Source organism: Leptonotus elevatus, chromosome 14 (genome assembly GCF_054856555.1).
Source record: "Leptonotus elevatus isolate MCC_2025b chromosome 14, RoL_Lele_1.0, whole genome shotgun sequence".
NCBI classification, from domain to species: domain Eukaryota; kingdom Metazoa; phylum Chordata; class Actinopteri; order Syngnathiformes; family Syngnathidae; genus Leptonotus; species Leptonotus elevatus.
The window spans coordinates 20060916-20081185 of record NC_141252.1 but is presented as its reverse complement, the minus strand read 5'-3'; the positions used below and the strand labels follow the sequence as shown (position 1 = coordinate 20081185).

Sequence of the window (20270 nt, the reverse complement as noted above, 5' to 3'; positions counted from 1 at the left end):
ATCCGCAAACAGAGGTCAGGAAATTCGAACCTGAATCCCGTCTGAAAACTATTGACCAGAGGCTTGCAGGAGTACGCATTATGAACAGCTTAGGTGTTAATCTACTAATTAGAAGTTGTTTCAGTCAGATAAAAAGGCTATTGTAAAGATTTTTGGACAAATTGTTACAGAGAGCAGCTTTAAGTCGATTATTCCACAGATACATTTTTTTCCCAGCTGTATTTGTACTTTTAATCAAGTCAAGTTTATTATATAGCCCTTAATCACACAAGAGTCCTAAAGGGCTTCACATGCTCGCAGAGTTGACAAATATCATCGACATCCCCTAATCGAACCACAAAAAGGTAAGGAAAAACTCAAAAAACCCTAACAGGCAAAAAATTAGAAACCTTGAAAAGGGACGGCAAATGTGGTAATTCCCCTTCCAGGATGATCAGGCTGCAATGGAATGGGCAAAAATGTACATAGTTTGTGATACTAAACATTATTAACTAGAATAGTGCGAAAGTACATTTAAGAAGTTGAAACACTGCAAGAAGACGTTGTCAGGGAAGTGCGTCCTCATCCAACTCCAGCCCGGTTGGTCGGAGCAGCTACGTCTATGGCGGCAACTTCAAGGTGATGATCCTCCCCAGATCGCATCTCAACCAGCACAGAACTCGTAATGCAGCATCCAAATCGGTCATTAACACCTAACTCCCTCTCCAAGCCGTGGAGAAGGGAGGGAAATAAAGCAGCGGCAGTCACCAGGTACACATCATTCAGCCAAATGCAAGAGTATAGAGATGAGTCTTAAGACGCGATTTAAATGTTTCTACAGAGGTAGCGTCTCTGACCTCTGAGGGTAGGGCATTCCAGAGTAATGGAGCCGAATCGATAACGCTCTAGAACCCACAGACTTCTTTTTAGCTCTTGGAATCACCAAAAGACCAGCGTGTTGCGAACAAAGATTTTGTGTCGGAACATACGGTACTATTAAATCAACGAGATAGGAAGGCGCTAAGTAACAAAACCTTGAAATCGCATCTCAAGTAAACCGGAAGCCAATGCAAGTTGGCTAGTATCGGGGTAATATGTTCGAACTTTCTTGTCCGCGTCAAAAGTCTATCTACAGACTTTTAAAATTGGTCATGGCCAGAGAGTAATACAGTACAGTAGTCGAGGCGAGACATGACAAACGCATGAATTATAATTTCTGCATCACCATCAGACAAAATAGGACACATTTTAGCAATATTACGAAGGTTAAAAAAAAGCAGTTCTAGTAATATTTTTAATGTGCATTTGAAAAGAGAGAGTTGGGTTGACTATAACGGGAAGAATTTTTACTGAGTCACTTTGGCTAATAATAATAAACAATTAAACGACATCCATTGTTTAATGTCGGCGAGGCATGCCTCCAGATTACAGCAGTTGTGCGGATTTGTTATTTGCAGAGGCAAATATAATTGCGTATTGTCAGCATAACAGTGAAAGTTTGTGTTATATTTATGTATAATATCAGCAAGCGGAAGCATGTAAATGTTCGTTCTAATAGTATGTTATAATCGACGGTATCAAAGGTTGCGCTTAAATCGAGTAATAATAATATTGACGAGGTATTGGAGTCCATGCTAGGAGAAGATCATTTGTTACTTTAGCAAGGGTTGTCTCAGTAGAGTGAACGGCCCTGAATCCTAACTGAAAAGGTTCATATTGATTGTTAGCGGCCAGGTAATCATTCAGCTGTTGCGCAACAACTTTTAAAAGTTTTTGGGGCAATAAATGGTCAATTTGATACCGGCCTATAATTACAGAGACTTACTGGGTCGAGGTTAGGTCGTTTAAGTAGAGGTTGAATAACAGCAGTTTTAAAAACATTTACTGTACTTCTGATGCCACTAATGGCTTGACAATCTTTAAAGTGAGCTACTTCAGCTGTTTAAGTGGAAATCTGTGACAAACTGCAGTAAGGAACAATCATCTTGGCAGTTGTTGGTTATTGAAGTTGTTCTGTGTGTGTTCAGGAACAAACATAGGGAAAACACAGCTGTGGATTATAAGGCCAGACCTCTACTGTGGAGACCAGAGAATCTGTCTGCCTGATGGGTCAAAGCACATGCTGCATCTCCACCTCATGTGGTTTGCTATATTTACCTTCTGGTCATATGTTCCCTGCTTGGTCACACTGGCTGTGGCAGAAGCTGTTAGCTTCCCTGTGCCCCTCCTCACTCTGTCTGCAGATGTTAGAGAGGTTTATTTGTATTTAGAGGGCCTTTGTTTTCTTCAGTTGCATCAGTAAGCTGTTCATCCACCAGTGGGGCCATTTGTGTCAAACACTTCAAAAATGACCCGACAGCTGAATCTTCTTGCGTTGCGACACTCATGTACTCTTGTCGTACCCGGAAAGGAACTTGAGTGCTTAAACATAAAATAAATAATCACAGCTGAAGCAAAGTGCTATAAATAAATTAAAATCAAACATAATCATAGTTGTCATCATAGTTGTAGTAACCACATTACACACAATAATCCTATACACACAAAAAATGAAAATGAAAATGAAGAAAAGAAAAAAATATCACTCAATAGCGCCACCTAGGCATGCAGTACTACTCTCCATTCATTTAGATGGAAAAGTGGAACGAATGACATCCAATGGAAAAATGCAAAAGTGGAACTATGATAGTCAGTGGGTATACATGTAAATCCTTTAGCATAAGGAGCGTGGAAAGTGGGACTTAGAAACAATTCAATGTCAGTCCCATTGAAAATGAATGGGGAAAAGTTTATATTTAACGGTAAATTGTGCAAATACTGTAAGTAATGTGGAGTCAGATGATAAATACCCTGTAAGGCGTCAATTTTTGAAGCAAGTTAAAATTTGAACGGTGTAAAATGGAAGTATTATGTGGGAGTTGCTTCACGGCAAAATATTGTGGAGAATAAAAAGCTCAATAACATATGTAGTAATGCTTCAGCATTCTCACAATAACCCCAGAACAATTCAAGAACTGAAGGATGTTATCACTACTTTTTTCAGAGGAATTCCTCAGGTTATGTGCAGGCAGGTCATCAGAAACTTTGCAGTGAGGCTGAATGAGTGTTTGAACCGTCGTAGTGCCCACATTGAGAACGTCTTTTAAAGTGGTTGTAATTCATGACATAAGACTTTGAAACCTAAAAAGTTACCCAGGCCTCTACTTTAGGATGGTAAGTGGCAGATTGGATGGATGAGCGTCAGGTCGCAAATATACGCCAGCTCCATGATGTCTTCATGAAGAGTGGATTTTAGTGGCAACCTGTGAAGCTCTCGTTCACAACATGCCCACACAAAATATTGTATGGGGCCAGTCAGTCCCGGTGAAGGACTAGTTTCTCTTCTGTAACTGCACTAGGTACACAATGTTCATTAGAGCCTTAAGGACTTAGTTTCAGTAAATGTGTTCACTGCATTGACAACCATCCATGTTAATTGGCATCGCTCTACTCTACCACATGCTGAAGCACATAAATCAGTTCTTCTGTGTCATCGCTGTTGACTTTAATTTCAATACTCATCTGTTAATTCAATTAGACAGTACTTAGCTAAATCAAATTCTCCAACTCGGGTAACCCTTGATTTCATCAGAGAGCAGGTTGAAGATATTTGTTCCCCATCAAAGATGCAATTCTCTCTGGAAATTGGCTTACTAAATTTGGGGACTAGAGTCTAACAGAGAAAATACACAAACAGTCCTGTTCCCCAGATCCCCCACCCGCAGTCCTCTGTGGGGCATCATGTCACTTCCTCCAGAGAGCTTAAAGTCATATAATCTCCACAAGTTATTCCACCTGCTCCTCTGCCGCTGGTGTGAGGCCTGTCGGAACAAACTGACAGGAGTCAAGCCTACATGTTGATTCAGCTTTCTCCCATCCAAAGCATTCCCCAAGGAATAAAGATCCTGAGGGAAGTGGGGGATTGTAGGAGGTGGCCTGGTGGGATCCAGATGACATGTAGAAGTTCTCAAAGATTTTATAAATTAAGTGCTGTATCAAAAGGATAGGTGATGTCGAAAGAAAGACTGCCAATATGGTTATTACTCGCTGTTTTGAGTAGCTATTAAAGCCCCTCTCTTGCTTTTCTGAGGCAGATGGGTGTAGGTTTTCTGGTGAAGCTTTATTGATTTTTATTATAACTTAACTCATAACTGCCAAAAATGTCATGACTCTATCACATCTAGCAACCTATTTTTTTAAACTATAATCTAATAATATCTTACCTTGAACTGTGTCATCCCTTCCAGTGTAGTTGGTAACACTGCTCCTTTTTGCAAGGATGGGCTGGTCTTGTTTGGACTTGCTGTCTGAAATTGCCAAGCCATCCAGCGACCACTCACCTTGATTCGTCAGACTCTCCATCAACTTCGTCTAGAACAGCGGTGGGCAAACTCGGTCCTCAAAGGCAAAAATTCTGCAGTGTTTGAATGTTTCCCTGCTTCAACGCAGCTGATTTCAGTCAACAGGATCAGGCTTAGCTGTGTTGGAGAAGGGAAACATCCAAAACCTGCAGGACCGAGTGTTTCCAATCCTAGTCTCGAATGTAGCTATAACGTCTCCTCTGTAGTATTGTTTTTATATATATTTTTTGCCATGGTGATCTAGTTTGTATCCAAAACCAATGCGTCCGTGCTGAATGGTAGTTGCTATTTTTTCAAGGCTTCGCGTCATTGTACACTAACCGAAAGGTGGACATCGTCATTGACGGGAATTGACGATTGACGAAAGTGCCTATCTCTGCAAATTACTTGCAAATGTAATTAGTTACCAGCGAAAGTAATTGTTGCACTACTTCTTCAAATATGTAAAATATTTCATATTTTTTAGCCGGCTTCACGGACCAGTTGCATAGAGCAGACATTTAACTTACTATTTATTGGGCCACAAACCGAATGAATGAAATAGGCCTAATTCAAGTTTTTTCTTCATTACTAAACGTTTCAACAAAAAGAAATGCTTTTAACTTAATGTGGTGTAGCTTCCTGACAATACTGTACATACTGTACTTCCAAGTATTATGTAGCACTTACCCCGGGATTACATCGCATGCGTAGGCGTTGCATCTCCGCTCTGCTCTGGCGGTGCAGCCGATTCGTTTCCATTTTATCTGCTTGTTCAAATAACACTGGCTGCGTGTGCGCTGCAGAACGACTGCGGACAAGCTGCGTCGTGCTGAGCCCGCCGCACGGCTAGACCTATTTTTGCCGGCCGACGCATCCGTCGGCATCCGTCAAATGGCAAACTAGCACAGAACACATCGAGCGGGACAGGAAGACTGACGCAGTTTCAAAATAAAAAATTCTGGTTACTTTTCAGAGTAAAATATGCGCCAGATCCTATTTCACAATCATGTCAGCCAAAGGTCATAATTCTTAACGCTTCATTCACTGCAGCGAACATGGACGAGGTGAGATTTATAATGGAGGTGGATTATATATGACATGGCACATCCTTTTTATTTGGACAACCTAAAAATTGATGCTGCAATGAATAGTAGAAGCTGTGGGAGTGGATGGTGAGTCAATCAATGGAAGTCAATCAATGGAAGTCCACCTCTCTTTCCACTTCTCTGTTGAGCACAGAGTTTGTGTGTTTGTCGTTGTTTTTAATGCCACATTATCGAGCGCGACCATGCGAGACACGGCGGGAAGTTGTCGGCGACGGAGCTGCCGGACCGCAGCTGTGCGCAACCGGTGAGTTTTGTCCATAAAATTGACGTGTCTGCAGCACGCGCCACACAGTCAAGACGCAACGGAGCGGAGCCGCAACGCACACGCATGCGGTGTAATCCCGGGGTTAAAGTGCTTTAAACTATTTGGACTGTAAATTCACTAAATAAAACTGGTGTGTCTGGTTGAAAGTGTTTAATGAGATTAGATTTACTCACAGGGGATGCAGACAGAGACTTTCCTCAGGGACGAATCGTATACTTCACATGTATGTTCTTGTCATTTGCATCATTCATTCATTCCCTCAACCAGTTCTCCTCACTCATTGATGTTTAATGTGACAAACTTCTCTGGTGTGGCTGCTTGCAGCATGTTGCAGTTCGAAACAACACCCAATCAGGGACATTTGTAGACCCACCACCACAGTACCCACTCCCCAAAAAAAGGGGAAAAAAGCCAGCGAGTCATTGCCCTATACTAGGATTTCAGTTGTGTTAATATGGACCAATATCAGCTTTCACTCTATAGGCCTCCAACTAGCCAGCAAAAACTACCGGTAGTAAGGGGCACTACTTGGGGGCATCCTGACTCAATCTCACTGCAGTGTTTAAGGCAGTTGTTGATATATTTTTTTATAAAAAAACAAAAACAACAAAACAATGACAGTAAAGCATAATAAGTCAGTTAATTAATGACAACAATGTCTAATGGCAACACTGGACATAAACATTCAGTAAAATATGTTTTTTCCTTATTGAGCACAAGATACAGAGTAAGTGAAAATATTTCGACCCACGTTTTAAATATGATTTCAAAAAGTCCAACTCCATCAGTCAAATCTCAATAATGTGCCTTCTGATTTCCTTAGTCTGCCATAAAATAAAATATATTATTTGTAGAGATAAGATGACTTTGGAAGTGTTCAACATTTTTTCTGGCATTTTGAATTAAACACTAGCCCAACCAGTCCCAAAATTAAAAAGGGCTGCGGCCCAATTTGAAATCCTCCGAGACTCACCAAAACCTTAAATCATAAATCTCTTCAACACATTAGAGTACAATCATAATCATGTCCCACATATAAGTGGAAAGTAGTGAACATACATTTTGAGCAGAAACTAAGGAGTGCCTTTGTTTCTTGTATTACAATAGCTAACGAGCAAGATAACATACTGCAGGTAGGTAGTAATATCAGTCTCAGCATCAGGACTCCCATTTTACTTCATGACACAAAAGCATATCAAAATGCTCATGACTGGATTTGAAAGGGCCGGACCTATTTCCCCATCCTTGACTTTTCAAAATGACTGACTCACAAGACCTTGATGTTTTTGTGACCTATTAATTTGTCATAAATTGTCAACATTATCAACATGTAGCAGTTTTACTTAACTTACATGGCTCGTCTGTTTAACATTTGATCAACTCTGTTGCCGCGGCCAGCTTTTATACCACCAGGTTTAAGTGAATACCTAAATTGTGCTTAAATGACCACAGATGATCTTGGGTCAGGGTTAGCAAATAATTTGGCTTTGGCTTTTGCTCAGAGGATATTCTGATCATGATCACATTCAGAAGCTTTGGGATGAGGGCTTCAAGTGCTATATCATTTTCCTCCTGTCTGACTCCTTTCTATGGCACTACACCAGTGTCTCCTACTGGCTAGTTTGTGCCCCTACATAGAGTAAGGTCAGGTTGGAATTTAAGAGGACGCAATTGTGACAAATAGTATGTGTTGTCGAACTTTTACTGCTTGTTTATTTTTATTTATTTTTTATTTTTTTTATTTTAATGTAGAACTTCTTAGCAGCTGTTCAATGCCAACATTTCAAGATACTATTTTCTTCTTTATCTTTTCTTTGCCTTACATGCCTCATGTAAACGGAACTCATTCCATTATCTATTATATCTCCTCCCCCTTCTAAAATACCCGCCAAAAATTATACAAATTGAAAGACCCCATTGGCACAATTGTTGACACCCGTTTCTTGTTATCTCCTTACAGGGAGTCTGTACTTCGCAGTACAGTACAGGGATCAAATTCAACTCCGCACACCACAGTTCTTTGGCTGCGTTCAGACTGCAGGCAATTCCTCCTCAAATCATAATTTTAGGGCTGACTGTCCAGACTGTTTTTAGCTAAGCTGGTGTTTTTATAGCATCATAATTCAGACATATAAAACTTAAAGTTGCACGTCTGCATAATAATTTCTTTAAAAAAAAAATATATTGATAAGTATATATATATATAATGGACAAAACGTAGGCTTGGAGAGGATTGAGCCTTTTCAGTTGGTCTCTCCCTTAGGAACGACCTTCCACTAAATATTAGGCCTCTCTATCCACTTTTAAAACCCGTCTTAAAACACATATCTCTCTGAATTTAGATAAATAATGAATATGATTAAAACAATAAAATAGTTTGAAATTGAAGTAAATGGAATTAATAGTTCTTTTATTTTTATGTTTGAGAGTCCTTCAAAATGTCAGGGCCTCAAGCAACTGCCAATGTTTGCTTCTTGGTAAACACCCCTGCATATTAATTACTTCGTAACACAGGGTTCACCACTACTACTGATGTAGTCACACGTAAATGTTTCTACTCTACATAAAGAAATAATTACATGGTTGGGGGGACAGGGGGATAATAACAAACACACACAAATCATACATCACCATCTTTAAAATAACATTTCTGAACTAAATGTGCTAACGCTAACGCGGTAGATTATCCCAAACATAAAAAAACAAAAAACAAGGCTGTAACCTTTTGTTTTTCAAGTCACTAACTGCAGTCAGTGTGTGTGAGGTCTCCACAATCATCACCCTCCACTAGTTATGACATCAGATATGTCAATGCAAACCCACAGCATGGCAACATGGGAGGACTGGCACGGAAGTTGTGCATACCAGCTTTTAATAGTCTGAAAAAGAGACCACCTCTTGGAATCAGATAACAGTGTACTTATCTAACTGAAATGGCTACACATAAGAGTTGGTTTTACCTAATATTAACAGTTTGAAGAAAAAACAGGCGTCATTTCAAAATATATGAATAAATATACACCAAACGATTGTCAGACAACCAGGAACAAATTACAGTCTGCGGTTGACCCTCACACAGTTACCTACTGACAGTGTTGGGAAAGTTCATTTTCTACGCAAACTAGTTCAAAGTTCAGCTCACAAATTTTAAAATGAACTAGTTCAGTTCATAGTTCATAATTTAAAAAAATTGAACTAAGTTAATTGGTCCAAGAATGAACTAGTTCATAGTTTGTTTTTGTTTTTACTTATGCTTTAAATAGGGCTGGGCGATAAATCGATTTTTTGAATTAATTCAAGTGTTTTGTTGTGGACGATTAAAAAAATTATAACATCGAGTTGTTTTCCCCCTTTCGTTGCTAGTTGTGTCCTCACACACTCCATACGGGAGGAACTCAACAACAGCAAACAAACTCCCGCTAAAAACAAAAACAAAAAACTGCGTACCATGTTACAGTGGAGGAGTCATTAGCACAAGGAAGCACGTATGACAAGAAAGGGGCACAATAAAAGCGATCACCAAAGCGGACACGTTGCACCTCGCTAATAAGACTCGATTTCACCACTTGCTGAAAACGGGAGAAGCAAGGTATGTGCAACTCATGCTACCTAGCCGCAAGTTTATTGCTCAAGTTGCCCCACGCCATTTGTTCAGGCAGTGGTTATTTTGCCGTGACTGGCAACTCAAATGCCAGCGATAGTTTTGCTCTTAACGGCTCCAATATTGGTCAATCGCCGGAGCGAGGAATCTTTAACCTGCTGTAATTGGATATTTTATCCTGATTGCTTATAGACATTTGCAAACTTATGTGAATAGCACAAATGTGCACGTTTAGGTGCTGCGTGGTTGCAACATGTACGCTATCTCGCCAAGACGGACTCGCCTTGCAAGCACTTACCGGTATGAAAGACTAGCTTACTTTCACTTGCCGTGCCCGTGATGCTTATCAGCCTCTGCGTCGACTACGACATAAAATCCTTGTAAAATGTAGTATAGTTGGCTGGTAATGCTGACAACAGCCTATTTTCAGTGACAAAACAAATTGAAAAGTGAAAGGAGATCTACAGGATGGGGTGAACTTCGTGAAGCGGACTAATCACGGTAAAATAGCCGATTTACGGCAGGCCAAGACTTTCTTACTCCGGGGACTGGCCAATCAAATAACACTAAAATAAAATTTGCCAGTCATGGCAAAACAGCCACCTTAATTTACATAATAGTACTAGTAAGTGTAAAATCAGCAGACAGTTGGATTGGATGACAAGCTCAGAACACGGTTCCTACATTAAAGCCAAAATGTGATGTTTATTTGTGTCATATTGAAGGACACAAGTAGCACTGTTTAGCTTTTAAAGTTGACAAAAAAAAGGTTTACTTTTTTACTTTATCAACACATAGTTTACATTTCCAGAAGTATTTGATTCAAGGTAGAAGTTTTGCACATTGATTCCAAGAGAAGAAATATGGTTACTTTTGTTAACTGATAAAATAAAAGCAAACCTTTTTAAGTTCTTTGTTTATGAAAAAAAAGAAAGTAAAAAAGTAATAATAATGATACTATAAAAACGGGAAAAAAATCGTAAATCGAAATTTTTGTTAAAAAATCAAAGATTTTATTTTTAGGCAAAATTGCCCAGCCCTAGCTTTAAATATAACTTAAAAGGGCAATGAGAAATGCAATTAGTAGGAAAGTAATATAAGAACACTGTACCTTAAAAATAAATAATGCATTACTTGACAATTTTAACATAAAATAAAATAAAAAAAACAGACGGTTCCTGCGCATGTTGGCCTCTAGGGGCGGTGTGGTGCCGTGAATGCATGGAGTACAATGAGATGGAAGAAGGTCGCATTTGAGCTCTATTAATACAAATCATTTTTCACAGCTTGGGAAAAAATTGTGCCTCTTATCTTACCTGTGTGTATGCGTTTCCAAAGTGTTTGTGTGTGAATAGCCATTATTTGAAGGAATAGCACTCCCGAAGTTGATGCTAATTTCTTTCAGCATTTCATTGGGATCCGCCATCGACTTCTACGACAGCCACGTATTAAAAAAAAAAAATTCAGGGGGGTAATATTCCAAGAAAAAACTTGCAAATTTGCGGGGGGAAAACTCCGAAACTTAAAACAAATATACGTAGCGTAGCTATATTCTAATGTGTTGGTGGTTAATGGGACACTGTTTATAAAATGAAAAGGCAGGATGGAGACAGATTCATTCTTAATTTAAACTTTACTCGTGCTACACGGCAACTAGAGCGACAACACTTCCTGATCCTCTATCAGCTGACTACACTAACCAATCAAAAGCTAGCATACTTTAGGTAAATGCAAGTGAATGACTTAGATAATTGTACAACAAAATACCAAAATGTATGAATGTGTAAATAATAACTCTGGAACCATAAATGTACAAGTAAATATACATTTTAACAAATGAACTTAAATGCTTGATCCTCAGAGTGTGGACCTTTGCAAAGAGACGCGTCTTTGTCGCTGGCCGTACCCAACGCTTAAAAGAGCGAATGCTTAACATCATATAGTTAATCTCTGCTAAAGCAATTACTATCTCCTTATTTGAAAACCCTACCGAAAAGTATTGGCACAAACATTTGAGTAGTACGCTACGTGTAGTTTTTTTCTCGCCAATCTGCCACTTTATAAAGTGGCAGATTTGCCACTTAGTAAAGTGGCAAATTTGCGAGTAAAGTGGCAAATTTGCGAGTTGTTTCTCGGCATATTGCTCCCACCCTCGAAAAAAAATTATTTATACGTGACCCTAATACGCCATCGTAGACTTCAGAATTAGCGCTAGCGATGTTTTATAAACAAAGCATGTTTTGTATTAAAATATACGATGTGTATTTCTTCTTGTTGTGTGCAAGCAACACACAGCGATGCTGTGAGTTACATCAGGCAAGCAAGCGTCGCATTTTGATGACAAATGTGCCTTGCAGCCGTTTGTCGCCGATGAGGTTGCCAGAAAATGGCATTTCCCACATAATTAAGGCCTGTATTTTGGTGTCTTTACTCCTGGTTTACTAACGAAAGAAAACCTGGCGACCTGGAGAGAAAAATTAACTGCGTTCAAAGCTGTTTATTTACCCCAGAATGAGCTCGTTCACAGAAACGTTCAAGAAGAAAAAATGCACTACGTTCAATTTACTTTTGCCCAAAACATGAAAGACTTAAATGAACTTTTGTTCATTGCACTCGTTCAGGTACAACACTGCCGACTGACAACCCCAAACCTGGGGCAACAAAACAGAAACGTGATCCCTGGCTTTCTTATCGGCAAGCTCCATTCTTCAGTGCCACCTATGTCATTTTATTGAACCAACAACAACATGCTGAAAAAAAGCAAACCCACAACTCCAAGCAGATGATATTTCCATGAATGACTTTTTGTGATTGTATGTGAGCAGGGATGTTTGTGCCCCTAAAAGAGATTTTATATGTGGCCCCAAATACATGACCGCAAATTTGTTTTGTTGGCAAGATACAGGGGGACTCGGAGGAATTGAGGGAGCAGGTAGAAATGTTAAGGAGGTCATCCTGTGACAGCATTATTTTTTCATTTTATTTTATTGCTTTTTATCATTATGTGGCTATCAATCAATGCTTCCGCTCTTTCTTCTGTGCAGTTCTCAATTTTTGTTGTGAAAGGTCATACAACCTGGCATTTTGATTGTCTGTAAATACCTGTGCTTGGTATCAATAATATCGATATTTGGATCAATCCGCCCACCACTAATTGGGGTTGTCAAGCATGCTAGAGTGGTAATGAGGGCATGTGTAGCTGACTACTTTGACAGTTTTGTTTCATGTTATTTTTCATTGTGCTATATGGAAAATGTGAAGAAATACGTAGACTAAATCAACACTATATGTATATCATATGCCAGTGACGTGCTGTGAGGTTCAGTATTGGAGTCAGACTTACAAATTTATGAGCCAAATAGAAAACTATCAGAAAGCTCAAATATTTTAAACACAAACCATTCATCAAAATAACAACATTTACCATATTTTCCAGACTATAAGTCGCTCTGCACAGTGGAACCTCGGAGTTTGAACGTCTCGGAACTCGTACAAATCGGACTTCAACTAAAAAACTGAGTAAAAAATGCCTCAGAGTTTGAACTCATTTTCGGAGTTCGAACACCCAAGCAAAGCAAGCTAAGCCGAACGTACCTTGAAAACGGGTAGCCGAGAGAAGCCGAGCAATGCCGAATGCTCACATTACGGTAGTTGAGACGATGAACTGCTCATTTCCAGTCAGATCGTGAATACTCCCGGAGGTGCTCCATACATTCGCGAGTGCATTTTGATTTTTCCATGACAATTTTCTTCGCCATGAGCCCAAAGAAAGACAACAGTGCCAGTGGCAGCAAAGAAAAACAGACAGTGCTACGAACCACAGTGGAATTAGGAAGGAGATTATCACGCCGTTGTAACTACCGTGACTACTTCTGTAAATACTGGCACGAGGACCCCCCTTAGCTGTTTGACAACGTGCCTGATGTTAAACAATGCACGCAAGGACCGCTTAGTAGTCTAACAATATGCCCAATGTAAATACACAAACTCAGCACTGAACTAAAGCAAGCATTAACATAGCATTTGTCATCCACTGATGCCATCACACTACAACAAAAAAGGTAAGGTATTTTTTATTGTTTAAAATACTGTACATAATGTACATGTTTTTACAAAAATATTAATTTAAATGGGAATTTTCTGTTTTTGGAGCTTGGGGGCGGATTAATTGCATTTACATTTTTTCCTATGGGGAAAAAAATTCGGAGGTTGAACAATTCGGACTTTGAACACTTCACAGGAACGAATTGTGTATGTAAGTTGTAAGAACAGCCAACCTATGAAAAAAGTGTGACTTATAGTACGGTAAATAAGTTAAGTACCCCAAAAAAAGTTATTTATTTGAATTTTGGATCACTTGTTTCATAGTCTGATCTGATTTTAGGTCAGGTTTAGAATATTTTATTCAACTGTACTTGTAGTTATCCCTCAGAATAAAAATAAATAAATAAACAACTCACTTTCCTGCAAAAAATCACATTATCTTCTGCTTCAAAAGCTATATATATATATATATATATATATATATATATATATATATATATATATATATATATATATATATATATATATATATATAAACCCTCTCATCATATAGGGATTTTCAGTATCAAAATAATCTTTATTGGCCAAGTATTTAAAAACACAATTTGTTTCTCTCTTTAAAAAAAAAAGAATAAAGAAAATAAGTTATTTACATTTTATAAAAATACAAGGACACTGGCAATTTTATACTTGTTGTCTGGGCTTATCCGGCAGTTACATTGGTCACACTAAGATGGTCTTTTTGGTTCCCTACCTTGTTAGCCATGCTCTGAACCTCATTTTTTATAGCATAGCATAAATGTCTTTATCTCAAGGTAAAATGAACCAATCTATTGCACCATACATACTCGAGCCATAGCTGTATAAACATAATGTGAGCTGTTGAACTTGGACTGTGAAGAGCAGCAATACAGATGTAACATAATGAAATGATGACATTTAAAAGGTGGCTCGATGGCTTTTTGTTGAGTGTTTCAAGCAACTAGCGTGAAGTTTAACTTGAAACAATCACATTGTTTTCTTTATGATGTTACATGTGCTCTTTTCCCACAATTTGCTGTCAAATGTGTTGTCATGATACTGTTATTGCCATTCGTACTTTGAAAGACATAACCAGTAAGGTTTTTATTGGCCCTCAGCACCAAATGAGCATCATATATCTGCTGTAGTTGATGGGGTTGTTAATCAGTAGCAATGACTCATTGATATGTTGGCTGCTTGCTAGAATTCCACATCCACTACAATATCAACATGCTTCCATTTCCCCACGACCTCTTGGTGTTTTCATCTGTTCAACCATGAAGGACAGTGCAACAAATGATGAGGGGAGTGAAAAGTGTGTTGCAACATACATCAGGCTAAAATTCCTTCTTTTCTGAGCAAGAATGTAACTTGTAGAGTGAGATGAAACCACTGCTGTCTGGCCTCCAACTTGTTGAGTCCAAGTAACATACTGGTGTACTTTTACTGTATCTCACATCAGTGTTTACAGAACTCACCAATGTCTTCGAGCCATGTTTTGCATTTACTGTACAGTTGTTGAAAATGGGCCATAAAACGATTCCCCCGACAGGAATTCATCACTCCCAATGAACTGTACTTTGAGTTTATATTGTTTTATATTTAATGAAGGATGTCAACAAATTCCTCTGGGCTCTAATTTTTCAAGAATTTACTTCTAAAGCTACTGAAGTCTAAAGACATAAACATGACTTGTCTAAAAATATTTAGGCCCCCACTGGGAGGTTTCCTGAGGTCATCTGTCTGAACAAGTACAACAGATTCTGGGGAAGAACTCAATGTGCCACTCTGGACTCAATACTTCAAATTGTTCTTTCATTTTTCAAAGTAATCCAATTTACATTTGGGTACAGAGGTCACAAAAATTGCACCCATTTAGTACAAACTAATTAATATGAGAAGTGCAGAACGGGGAAAAGGTACATTATGAATTAAAAGTTAAAGCAGCATTATTTGTCACATGTACAGGTCCAGAAACAATTGTTTCTGCATCCTTGAGGCAATATGGGCAGCAGCTGAATGTGATTGATTGGGGACCAAATCCAGATCTTGCCGTGGTCAAGGGAATTGACTGAAAAGCACCCTTTATAGTTCTGGTTGGGAAAATTCAGTATGTGTCCTTTAACATGGCATTGTCATCTTCGTTAGAAACCACTTACAAGATGAAGGGGAAAAAAAGTCTCCTCACCATGATTCAGTCCTAACATGTTATTTGATTAGTAGTGGTGGGAATCTCACGACTCGATTCCTATTTTTGTGTCTAAGATTCTATTCAGAATCATATTCCGGTTCAGAAATGATTTTTGATTCAAAATTATTTGATTGACAATGATTTCTGGTTCAGTTTATAGATGTGCAAATAATTGTCATGATCAACTCCAGTCTGACCCGCTAATGCTAATTAGCATGGTACTCGCGGCACTATATGCTCTTCCTACACTGCAAAAAAAAAAAAAAACTTTTATTGGCATAACTTGATAGTGACCTTTTTCCTTCTACTCTCTAATGTGGCTACAACTTAACATTGTATCAGAACGCGTGGAACCACACTGCCCCTAAGTGGCCAAATTGTGTACAACATGAACAGCGCTCCCAATAAAGGCACACGCAAACAAGGGCAAGATATAATTTAAATAAAATCTATTTTGGGACATTTAAAATTGATTCTGAATCGTACTAAATGAGACTAGTGATTCTTATGAGAATTGATTTTTTGGCACACCCCTATTGATGACTTATTTGTGTGTAGTGCTTTACTTTATGGTTGAATATGGGCAACCAGTTCAGGGTGTACCCCGCCTACTGCCCGAAGCCAGCTGGGATAGGCTCCCCGCCAGCGCCCCCCGCGACCCTTGTGACGACTAAGCGGTTAAGAAAATGGATGGATGGATGAATATGGGCATGTAGCGGTGAGAATGAGAGTGATCCATGTACGCTGTGACTTATCATGGTAAGATTTCCTACAGGTGTGTGTCTTGTTGCATGCCATGTTGTCTTTTGTGCATATATTACGCTATGAGTAAGAATCCTGCACTACACAGTGTTAGATCTTGCTCCACCCCTCACTAAAATTTGAAATCGGTGCTCAAAGGGGGTGTTGCCTGGAGGAACGTTGGGTTGCGAATTGGGGCATTGGGCGTGGTCTGGCTGTGATTGACAGCAGCAACTCGTTGAAGCCTGGTTTATACTTCTGCGTTTGCTCTTCCGTTAATGACCGGCGTACATCACGTGATCGACGCCAGTCATTAATGACAAGTACTGCGTCGCTCGTGGCCGGGTGCTGCGCACACGTCTTTAAATCTTGAACGCCTTAGATGGCGGGACGTAGCATCGCTCGTGATTGGTCAATTCGATGGCGTACTCAGCTTTTCTTTTCTTTTTCTCTCCCCCCGGATAGTTTCCGTGAAGGCAACTGTTTGTAACCGCACGTGGCGCAAATCCACTTCCCGCCCGGGAGAGTTGTGGGGCCCACCCGTTCATGTGGGGCCATTTTTTGGGCCCCACAAGCTTAGACCTCTTTTTGAGAGTCAAGACTTGGTTTTAGAGTTTAGGTTTGAATTGGGTTATGGTTGAGGTTAGGGTAAGGAAAAGGAGATGGCAATATTTTTTTATGGTTGGGGTTAGGGGAAAGGGCTAGGAAATGCATTATGTAAATGAGATGGCCCCACAAAGATAGTGTGTGACAAGGAAAAAAAACAACAACCTGTATTTAACCTGCACAGAGCTGTTGTGTTTTAGCGAGTACCGGCAGCAACAAATTGGCATTAAATAATTGCCATGGTGATGAGCCAACTCTCCCACCAGCTGTGTTTCGTGTTCCTGAAACTAAAAAACAACGAATTGGTTCTAAAATGTCGAGGAATCTCCACTTTGTGGCGTCCTAGCCAATGGCAGCCGTAGCGACACCCCGACTTGGAGTGAAACTGCAGCAGAACCTGATGTGTATTGTTATGTGTATTGCGCATGTGTGAAGAAGGCAAACGCACGAGCGGGGCTCCGCCGTAATCTCTCCGCCGTAGCCCGACGCAGAAGCATAACGAGGCCTTTAGAAGGCGTTTAAGGAGGCGTGTACGAGACTGAGCCGGTGAGTGGCGTAGGCAACTACGTCATGGTCCACAAGTGACGTAGTCGGCCACTTCTCGTGTAATGAGAGGACAAACAGCCATATTGTGGTTATTTCAGTGTTGAACCTTAAGATGGCTGGGTATCCATTCTAATTTACTCAATCGATTTGATTATAAGAGTTCATTTTGATTGCATTTAGATTTTAACTGATTCTATTCGGTTCACTGCACTTCAGTCCGATATTGATTAATTACGGAACATCAGTTCTTCTTAAATATCAAGGACATGATAACATGATGAAAACCCTCCACAAACATTACATTCCACACTGAAAAAAATGGGGATTGATATTTACCTAAAAAATCTAGTCACATCAGAAATTGTAGTTAAATTCCTTGTAAAATTTACTTAAAATGTCTGAGTACATCAACTATGCTTTTTCAAGTAAATGTTAAATGTCACACCCCATTTTTTTTGTGCAAATTAAATTTTGCGGGGGCAGTAACTGGTTAAATGATTCAGTTTATTAATCAAAGTAACACGTGTTATAATCACGCGTTACATAAACATTGACATCAGCAAGGATGAGATGGAAAATATTTCATAATTCTAAATCAATAATTGCAAATATAAATTAAAAAGATTCAGAATTGTCTTAAAGTCCAATAAGTCAGGTCTTTCATAAATGTAAGAAAATACTTTTAAATTCATATGAAATAGTAAATTTCAAGAAAACAGTACGATACAAAATATGTCCTCTAAAATAAAATTTTCTTATCCATTTATGGAAAAATTAGATATTAAAATAATCTATTCATGGTTTGATGAATTGATATAAGGCTCAAAAAGGAAAATTTATTCAATATCGATTATTTGATTTAAAACCCAGCCCTACTTTTGATGCATAACATTTCTCAAAAAACAATGACGGATCATTTTAAATAAAGACGTATCCCAATATAGCAAATGTCCTTAAAATAGCATAAAATGAATAGCAATTTTCTATTATAGAGCTATCATAGCGCTGGACTGTATTTTGGCTTGAACCTTGGATTGGAAGGAAATGTTAATAACTGGACCTCAGTGACTTTTAATTAAATCACCTGTCCTAGACTTTCTTTTGACAACAAGAAATAGTATCCAAGCGATCATGTTGTGTCTCCTGATTCATAATGATATGAATGATAATGATACAGTTGGATAGAAAGTGGAGTAAAAATAGCACATTGAACAGTTAGCGTCCTGTTTTTTTGTGGTGACCTATAAATGTTGCCTATTTATAATAGGGATCGACCGATTATCGGTCGGGCTGATTATCGGTGCCGATATTCAGCATTTTAACGAATATGTGCATCGGCCATTTTGAAGAATCATATGGCCGATAATAGATCTTTTTTTTTTAAGTGTTAACTTCAGGGAACTAATTTGAATTTATTTTTTTAAGATTCTGCTCTCCCTGGGAACTCTCTGCACCTTCTGTTTTTGTTTGAAATTAAAACTAAGTCAAGCAAAAATTTAATACTTCACTTATTTTGACATTTTGGAATACTTTATTTACTGTAGAAAACAACTGTTTAAAGTAGCACTAAGGAACGTTTTACTTTTTGTTGGATTTTTAAAACAAAGATGTTTATTGACTAAGATTTTTTTTTTAACTCCAATATTTTACAAGCCCTAAAAGTTGTTCAATAAATATATGCTTTTAAATTAATTAAGAGCTGGAGCTTGTATTTTTAAAAATTTTGATGCCAATATTTTCCCTTTTAGTGAACATGAATATCGGCTCCAAATATTGGTATTGGCATCCTTTGACTACTAATAATCGGTATCGGCCCTGAAATCTCTAATTTATAACACAAATGGTATGCATAGGTGTAAAAGTCTCAATGTAGCGGAGATGTAGGTCAATCACCAAAAGGGGTTGATAGTTCATACTTGTTCCAGCTGCATGTAGAAGGAAATGTGTCCTGGGAATGCTTAACTCAAAGTGTTCAACTCCACCGCGGACACAGTCCTATTCCTTTTTCTTCACCTCCATACGGAGCAGCGGCCTCCATTTATCACAGCCAGCCTTGGCCCAGGGCGAGTGACACACTGGGACTGTGCTTGTCATCTAGACCATATATTATGTCAGTTACAGCAGATTTTTTTTTATTAGCTAGATGATAGATAGTTCTTTATTTTTTTCTCTCCATGAGAGAAAACGCAAGTCTGAACGTGGGAATGCGCAGACTCTCCTAATTGCCTGGTTTGGAGGATTAGGATTTCCAATGTGTTGAAACGCAGAAAGATTAGCGCGAAGTGTATCCAGTTTCTGAGAATGATTTTTACTCAAACATATAACTTGTCTTCATGAGAAATAAAGACATACAGAAGGTGAGTCTTTGGTGGTAAAAGCTTTTGAGGTGAGGGGTGACCATTTATTGTAACGCCTGATTTACACTGACTGTGGAACGGCCGCGGTGCGTTTTCCGTACTGCGTTGCGTCAGCTGTCCGTGTCCGGAAATCTGCACCCGCCAGACCACAAGATCACGGGAGTTCACGCTGGAGAGTTGAGTTCACGCGATAAGAACCTTGTATATAGAGTCCTATTGGTAAACATTAGCCACGCTTGCCTGTTGTCACATCGAAATGCTTTTGGACATTATTTCTGTGACTTCTACCATGGGTAAGTACGTTTTGTGTGTAAATAGGGTTATTTTGTCATGTTTAATTTAATCTGAGCTCGTTTTTTTTGTCTTAAATGTCCGACTCATGTAGTTAGCTAGCTTCCCACCCCCAAAAAATTAGTTTGTATACGATTTTT

At 38.9% G+C, this 20270-nt stretch overlaps 1 long non-coding RNA gene across 1 annotated transcript; it reads right to left on the bottom strand.

Annotated features, from left to right (window-relative positions):
- Nucleotides 1-221: 221 nt before the first annotated feature.
- Nucleotides 222-7293, bottom strand: LOC147163271 (uncharacterized). The gene is made up of 2 exons (XR_015097073.1): nt 5049-7293; nt 222-4325 (listed from the first exon to the last, which is right to left on the bottom strand). It is a non-coding gene; the product is annotated as an uncharacterized LOC147163271 (long non-coding RNA).
- Nucleotides 7294-20270: the final 12977 nt, after the last annotated feature.